Source organism: Tamandua tetradactyla, chromosome 12, assembly GCF_023851605.1.
Source record: "Tamandua tetradactyla isolate mTamTet1 chromosome 12, mTamTet1.pri, whole genome shotgun sequence".
NCBI classification, from domain to species: domain Eukaryota; kingdom Metazoa; phylum Chordata; class Mammalia; order Pilosa; family Myrmecophagidae; genus Tamandua; species Tamandua tetradactyla.
This window is the reverse complement of record NC_135338.1, coordinates 12,584,399-12,593,054: the sequence shown is the minus strand read 5'-3', so window position 1 is coordinate 12,593,054 and position 8,656 is coordinate 12,584,399. Positions and strand designations below refer to the sequence as shown.

General features: G+C 41.5%; 1 pseudogene; it reads left to right on the top strand.

Annotated features, from left to right (window-relative positions):
* The first annotated feature begins 6,440 nt into the window (after positions 1 to 6,440).
* LOC143651308 (actin-related protein 2/3 complex subunit 1A pseudogene) lies at positions 6,441 to 7,432 on the top strand (annotated as a pseudogene).
* Positions 7,433 to 8,656: the final 1,224 nt, after the last annotated feature.

Genomic DNA, 8,656 nt, shown 5'->3' with positions numbered 1-8,656 from the left:
GAATCCCCGAGAGCCCTTCAGGAGGCCTTTGAAGTCAAATCCATCTTTATAATAGTGTTTTCCTCTCACTCCATTTTCTCAAAAGTGAGGAGTGGCATTTTCCACTGCTATGCTCTGGAATGTAAACTCCTAACCTTTCCAACTCCAGCAAAGTGGAATTAGCCTCTCATAAAACCACAGATAGGTGGCCTGGAACCAAGGGACAGACTTTCGAGGTCCAGGAAAAGGTTCCCTGCAAGTTCTGCACATGGAAACTCCAAAATCTGCAATAGCAGTTGCTATCTTCTACACCAGGGGTTCTCCAGTTTGCATCCGAGCCACCTGGAGGACTTTTAAAACCCAGATTGCCAGGCCCACTTCCAGAAATTCTGATTCAGTACATCTGGGGTGAGTGTCAGGAATCACTGTTCTCAGCTACAGAACAGCCAAACTTCTGACCCTCTTCACCCTGCTGGGCTTCAGAGGGTAAAACCAAATGTGTGACCTACTCTAACCTTTTCAAATTCCAGCGATTTGTCCTCTTCAAAAGGTTTAGCTCTTCAAAAACTCTCTACCTGGGTACAACTGCTTTCAGATAAGTGGTGGTGGAAAGCTTGTAAACATTTGGCATGAAAAGGTTCTTTCTAGAAATTGACACACTGAACATGTTCATGGAAGTTGAAAAGTAGGTTCTGGAAATAATTCATGGTGACAACAAAGTTATCTAGGTAAAACCTCCAAAGCACAAGCAGGTATCAGAGAACCACCCTCAATACTGTTTCAGTCAGCGAAAGAGGTAAGCGTTTAAACAAACATTATCTTCAATCATTAGGAATATGGTTTTTGCAACACTCGAAGACATGAACGGTGCCCAACAGAATACCCGAAAGTGGAGGAGTCTTTGAGGGACTGTGGACCTAAGAGAAAGCTTGCCAGCATCCTGGCAGAATTAGGAAACCCTCCTTGAGCTGCCCTTCAAACATGAGCACACACAAAAGAAGGTTTATAAAATAAGCAAATAAAATCAAGTGAGGAAAGTGGAACATTAAATTGCAGAATTGGCAAGAAGCAATGTTGTGCAACCTTGAAGATATTATTTAACTAAAAGTTCAAGCTCCATGAAACTGTAACTTTGACAACTAAATGACCCTGCTACCAAACTACAAAGGTGAAGACTTTACATAGAAAAAAATGTCTAAAATGCAGTTATTTAACCCAGATTTAATAAACACCCATTATCAAAGTTTCGGAGGAAAAAAAAAATAGTCCACAGTACAAAGGAAAAGGAGAGAATTTACTTAAAATGGTGGCAAGTCTTAACATTTCCTTTAAATGGACTGTATTAGTTAGGGTTCTCTAGAGAAACAAAATTAACAGGGAACACTCGCAAATATAAAATTTATAAAAGTGTCTCACACCACCACAGGAACGCAGAGTCCAAAATCCCCTGAGCAGGCTGTGAAGACGACGATTCCAATGGAGGGTCTGGACGAACTCCACAGGAGAAGCTCGCCAGCCGAAGCAGGAAGACCTGTCTCTTCTGAATCCTCCTTAAAAGGCTTCCAGTAATCAGATTAAGCATTACTCATTGCAGAAGACACTCCTCTTTGGCTGATTACAAATGTACAGCTGTGGATGTAGCTGACATGATCATGATTTAATTCTATGAAATGTCCTCATCACAACAGACAGACCAGCACTTGCCCCACCAGACAAACAGGTATCACCAGTTGGCCAAGTTGACACGTGAACCTGACCATGACATGGGCTGTCATGATAGAGCCATGTTCCTTATAGTCTCTTTTTAGATATTTAACATTCCCATTGAGAGACTGTTCTAGTTTGCTAGCTGCTGGAATGCAATATACCAGAAACGGAATGGCTTTTAACAAGGGGAATTTAATAAGTTACAAGTTTACAGTTCTAAGGCCTAGAAAATGTCCCGATTAAAACAAGTCTAAAGAAATGTCCAATCAAAGGCATCTACGGAAAGATACCTTGGTTCAAGAAGGCCGATGAAGTTCAGGGTTTCTCTTTCAAGTGAGAAGGCACATGGCGAGCACAGTCAGGGCTTCTCTCTCAGCTGGAAGTGCACATGGCGAACACGGCGTCATCTGCTAGCTTTCTCTCCTGGCTTCCTATTTCATGAAGCTCCCCGGGAGGCATCTTCCTTCTTCATCTCCAAAGGTCGCTGGCTGGTGGACTCTCTGCTTTGTAGTGTTGCAGCATTCTCTGCTCTCTCTGAGTCTCTCATTCTCCAAAATGTTTCCTCTTTTATAGGACTCCAGTAAACCAATCAAGACCCACTCAAATGGGTGGAGACATGTCATCCCCTAATCCAGTTTAACAACCATTCTTAACTAAATCACATCAACCAGGGAGATGATCTCATTACAGTTTCAAATATACAGTATTGAATAAGGATGATTCTACCTTTAAGAAATGGGACTTATATTAAAACATGGCTTTTCTTAGGGGGCATACTTCCTTTCAAACCAGCACAGAGACCTTCCTCCCCTAAACTCTTCAAGCTTCCGTGAAAATGTTAGCATTGATGTGGTAACATTTTACCTGCTCTCATCATATTTTGCTTTTCTCTGATCTGGAATTCCCAATTGTTTCTAAACCAAGAACTTCACAAGGATTCCAAAGCCACTCAAACATGCCCATTAAGTTTATCCAAGTTTCTTCAACAGGAGACAGCAGAGTCCTGTTATGTATAATAGCATGCCATATTAGACACTTTATGAATATAACATACCATATCAGTTGCACCTGACATTGAGTCTGCCCCCAAAGTTTCCTATAACATGGTCTTGTAGAAGAAGTAAGGTACCTCCATTTATTAAGGTGACATAGAGATAGACACTGGTTAAGTGCTGCAAAACAGGCAAACTTAGGGTACAGTAAGAGGTGAGTGATGGGTTGGTATCAGGAAAGTGTTGAGAAAGATGTCACACTTACATTGTGCTTTGAGGAATAGGCAGAATTTGGACATGCAGAGATAACAGAGGGCAGAATGATAGGTGCAGATGAAATTTCACTTTTGCCAAATCTGTCTGAGTGGCCAGCATGTACGTGCAAGGCAAACAGAGCTCAAACCCCTAGTATCCATTCACCTCCTTCAGCCCTTGCCCCATGTGACAGGTCATCTTATTTAGCAAACCCCTCAAATAAATATCTTCTTGGAGTTCCTGCAGTCTCTCCTCTGGAAATATTTTTGGAGTTTTTTTTTTCTGCCCCGTCCTCCCTGGATATTCAATTATGTGAAATAATGTGAAATTCAATGTTCCAGACAGAACATTCATGTTTGTGCCTTTTCAAGAGTAAATTCTTGCAGAAGACCATGCTGAGATTTATATTATTTGTATACAAATAATGTACTGGGTGAGAAAGAACCTCTTTAAATCTGGCTGCATCTTTACTCTTCATGGAGAATAACAAAGGAATAAATCAAATTATAATCCAAAATTTCCAAATGTAAATTTCACATCCTAAAGTCCATCCCATTTATAGTTGAATGGTTTGAACATCTCCATCCTCCAGGAAAAACATGAATTAAAAGAAAGAGAGGCATAGATTTTTTTTTTTTCAAGATGGGAGAGAAAAATCCAAATGCAATGGAATTTGGAAAGAGGAAGTTGTTTGGAAATGAGGAAAGCATGAAAAGAGGCAGGGGGAGAGATGAGGAAGGGGAGATGGGGTTGGATGACAAGACGCCTTTTGAAAATAGTGCAAACACTTCCATCTGTCCCTATAGTAGGAAGTGGCATGGACTTCTCTGGGGAGGTTTCTCCCTGTGGGCATCCCCATTATCAGGACTCCAAGCATCTGTCTGGCCAAGCCTTTGGCATTCCTGTCCTTGTGGGATAGAGGAAAGACAGACAGAATGCATGGGCTGGAGGAGGCGATGCATGCCAAAGGAGCCTGTGAGGATTGAAGGAAACAGACCACACTGGCCTAGAGAGCCAGACACCTGTGTAAACTGCAGGAAGCTGAGAGGAGCCCAGCTGAGCTGATGGAGACACCACATGCATGCGGGCTGCAGGAGGTAGAGTCACACAGAGGCAAAGGCACACACGTGCACGCGTGCAAACACATATGCATACACGCAGGGAAGTAAATAGTGGCAGGCTGACCCAGAAAGGGGCAAGGAAACATTGAGAGGGGGAGAAAGTAATATATTAAGATCTGAAAAGCCCTCCTCAAAAAGTCTCTAAAAGGATATGCCTATTTCTAAATTCCCTTGTCTTGCATTTTCATAGACAGTGACAACATCAAAAAATGCAAATGGCATCTCTCACTAGGTTCAGAGTACTCAACCAATTTAACTTAACTCGTCAAATATGTGGACAACTGGGAGCTCACATAAGAAACACATGGCTGTTCCGTAAAGTATAAATACCCGGAGCATACCCCAGATCTACAGAATCAGAATTTCCAGGGCATGAGGGCTGAAGCCTGGGTGGCATTAGTGCTGGCACCTGCTTAAGAGCCACTGAGAGGTCCGGTGTGGTTCAATTCCACTTAGAGGAGCAAAAAGCCCAGCCCTGGGAAACGAGATTGTTTACCTGTCTGTGTGTTAAAAGGAAGCCTTCCAATGCACACACAGACTCATAGAGGGAAGAGAGCTGATAAAGATCTTGGAATTTGAATTATTAGAAAAAGGATATACGATGTAAAAAAAGTAATACCAAGTACTCTCACAATTGCTCTTTTTTAAGGTGTGGTGATTCTCACTTACGTGGGCATATTTATTCTCATATTTTTGGGTCTCATAAGTACAAGGAAAGACAGTGCTTCCCAAAGCATGTGCCATGGTATAACAATCCCACAGAATGCTCTTTGGGGGAAAAAGTTACAGAGTTTGAGCACTGCTGCCTATTTTCTTCAGTATCACTCACACATACCACACCACAATCCAATAAATATTACTATTTTTGTGACGGTTTTAAAAACCAGTATAATTTTATTTAAAAAGTGGTTTTCCAGACTTACGTGACCCCAGAACCAATTTTCAATATAGTATCTAAGAGTATCCTGAGGAACTAGCTTTACAAGGATTCATTTTTTAAAAACATCAGAATTTTATATAAAGAAAGACAACTGGTCATTAACTACAGCTTCACTTTTTGTTTGTTTGTTCGTTTATTAAAGAAGTAAAGACACTGATTTGCAAAATTTTACATTTTAAAACACAACAACAGCACAAGCCTTTGTTAAAAGCTCATGTTAAAAGCCCATTCATTATTTTCCATACTCACAGTTCCTGAACTACTTTGGATAAAGATCAAACAAAATTAAGATACTGGAAAAAAAAAAGCCATCTGAGAAATTCAGGCTAAACATAGTTCACCGGCATATTGGATAGGAAAATACTTCTGGCTAATCAATAGTAGTACGTTTTAAGCTAGGGACACCCTGGAAAGAAAGAAACCAGTAGAATGGGGTTGCGTTGGCTTGGAGCTCTTCTCAGATAGTCAAGGAGAACCCATTTACTTAGGTTGTCTTATAAGTTGGACGCTGGCCACTTCACAGCTCGTCCCAGTCCTTACACCAAGACAACACGGAGGCGATGACTGGAGGTAGATCAGATTAGCCATTGGTGAAAACACTGGGTTGATTCATAACTGGACAATTCACCAACTCATACACATCTGTTCATAAGCAAAGCTAGCTTGACAGAGAGGCCTTTAGAGAGCCTCCGAAGACGGGGTAAATCTGGTTTTAGAAAGGAACACAGGATGTGAGACAGAAGTCTCATGAGGGGAATTGGGAAGATGGAAAGTTAGCAAGAAAGGTAAGATTATACAACTTTTATTTCAGACCTTAATGATCCCAGGGAAAGAAAACGCTACAAGTCATTCCTGAGTGGCATATATAATTGGTACCATAAAATAAGCCAATAAAATGACCCCCAAAAGCTGGACTTTCTGACATGGAGGGTGGCTTTTAAGCATGATTTTGAGGCAAATGGTTGCTAGGAAATATGAGAGTGAGGAAACAGACTATATGTGATATTTGGGATGTGTGCAAGAGAGGGTGGAGTGGGCAAGATGATCTAATGTAACTAAATACATTTCTTGTCTATGGTTGATTTGGCATCAGTTTTAAGTCTTTATTTTGAAATTTCCAAAGCATACCTAACTTGGTTTTAGAATATGAAATCTGATATGCATTTCTTTTAAAAATCCAGTGTCCACACAGGGCATGGTTGCAATGAAGGAGAATAATTCAGGAAGAAAATAATAAAAATTTCCACCAGGTGGTTTATTAGCTCAAGATTTTGTTCATCGAGTGTCAATTTTCTTCTTAATAGAAACAGGTGTGGTTTTATTCTGAAGTAAAACTATCAAATAATCTGGTTCATGTCAATGGACAAGAGTCTGTGAATTCTCCGCTCTGGAATCTTCCAGACTGTCCTGACCCCAACTTTCTACCCTTTAAAAACCCTGAGAATAATGTCTCTGCATTGGTTTTTGCCGGAGCCAATCATATGTCATGCCCTGGAGCAGGGATCGTACCCAGATGGCTCTTAGCCCAATAATCATGAAATCACCATCTATATGAAGAATGGAAACCAGTGGGCAAGCCCTCATGAGCTCAAGGAGCCAGTGGACACATCACAGCTACTGACGGGGCTCCCCGAAGTGACCACATTGCCACTTGTGGGGCAGATCGCAATGCCTACATCTAGAGTCAGAAAGATGGCATCTGGACGCCAGGCCTGGTGTTGCTGAGGGGTATTCATGTAGACACTTTTGTGAACTGGTCCCTGCTAGAGAACACTTTTGCTGTGGGAAGTGGAGCACAACTCATTTCTGTTGTTACTTGAAAAGCCTATCCGTTCCATAGCCCTCAGCTTGGACTGACCTATCAACAGGTTTTGTTGGCAGCAGGATCTTGTCACTTCAAATGCAGAGTGTTTCCTGCCTACATTAAAGAAATAGATGCTGTGTGGCCGCAAGATGCCTTTTGGCCCACTAATTTCAGAGTTTGGTGATGGTGGCTCCGTCCACAGAGTCAGCTTCTTTGCAAGTGGGAGCCATCTTGTCTGGCTCAGTCACTAGAGCACCCTGTTGTTGTTGATGCCCCCAAAAGTGTGCACGTTTCAACTCTGAAAATGGAGCTCTTGCTCCACTCTTAAGGATATGGTTTAGCTCCGAGTACAGCGTCGTCACTGCTAGCCATGACAGCTGCCCAGTGCTCTTTAGCTATGATGATCGTGGCTGCATGAGCTTCCGGAATGGGGCGTCCAGCGCAGCATGTCGGCCGTGGAACACTTCACAACATGGACAAGAGGGCCACAGTCAAGGGCTGCAATGCCACAGAGATGCCACACCCAAAGAGCACCACCCAAGGGTCCACTTATGACAAGCAAGACTGTCACAAATTTGGCATTGACAGAGCCATGATGATGTTGGATTTCAAGACTTCAGATCTTCTACCCTAGCCTTCTAATCATGTGAAGCTGAGGAAACCTCCAGGATCTAGCACGATAAACTGTGACTGCCCACCGCTCTGCAAACTGCATGCTGGGGAGGAAAGCCAGCCACCAGGAAACACCACGCACAGAGTGTGCAAACGTTGTTTGCCTGTTTTTCTTTGAATATAATTGGTGAATTGTTGGGTGTTTGAAAGTAGCAGTCATTTTTTCTTCTATTGTATTCCATTCTTGAGCAAAGCTTCTCTTTAGGCAGTTCATTATGAAAAATTGTTACACTAACTTAAAGGAAGGGGTGGGAAGATATGTAAATTGGCTGCCAGAAAAATTAATGAAAATAATGAATGTGGAAAAAAAGTAACTTAACAGCAAAAAAAAAGCTATTGTTTTGTTTTCTACTGTCCTCTTTCTCTACCCAAACCACTCCTCTCTCTCATCCATAAATATTTCAGCAGAGAAATAAGCAACAGTTGGGGTATCAGAGCAGAGACAGTGGATCATCTAGGAGATAAGGAAAATAACAACCACCACCGCAACAATCTCGTAATGGGACGCTAATGCTGTTTTTTTTTGAGACATCCTCTGTGTGACTCGGAGCACAGATACAAACCTACCTGTAATTCTCCTGTGTGTCCTCATCAGGTCTCAGAAAAGTCTCATATAACTTTTGAACTGATTGGATTACCCAAACAAATGTTTTAGAAGACAGGGAAAAGCAAAGATGTGAAGAGGTATATATTAATTTGTATAATATTTGTTTGGAAAATGTTATTAATTGTTAAAAGTAGATCACAAAGAAGTATGGATAGGATGATCCCACTTTAAAATAAGTATTCCTTTTTTTTTTTTTACATGAAACCTGTACTGTAAATAATAGGCTGTTAAAATGATAGTTTTAATGTGTCAGTATGATAGATTCAGAGTTTATGAGACAGGCCTCCCTATGCTGCCTGTAGAAAAGAAATGGTCAAGTATGAGTTTCACAATTCTCATTCACATTGAGAATTATGAAGGAATTATGGTATTAAAGAGGGTGTTTAGGAAGATATTTCTTTGGAGAGCAGTTATTGTGTGCTGAGTTTCCTTCCCCAAAGGGAGAGCATTCGGGGATTCTACTTCCTTCACCTCTGCTCTTGTGAGGATGGGCATCTGTAGACACATTTAAAGAACTTTAAGTGTATTCCTTATCTCTGGGAATCACAGGGAACGAGTAACTCATGCTGAGGGTGTTGA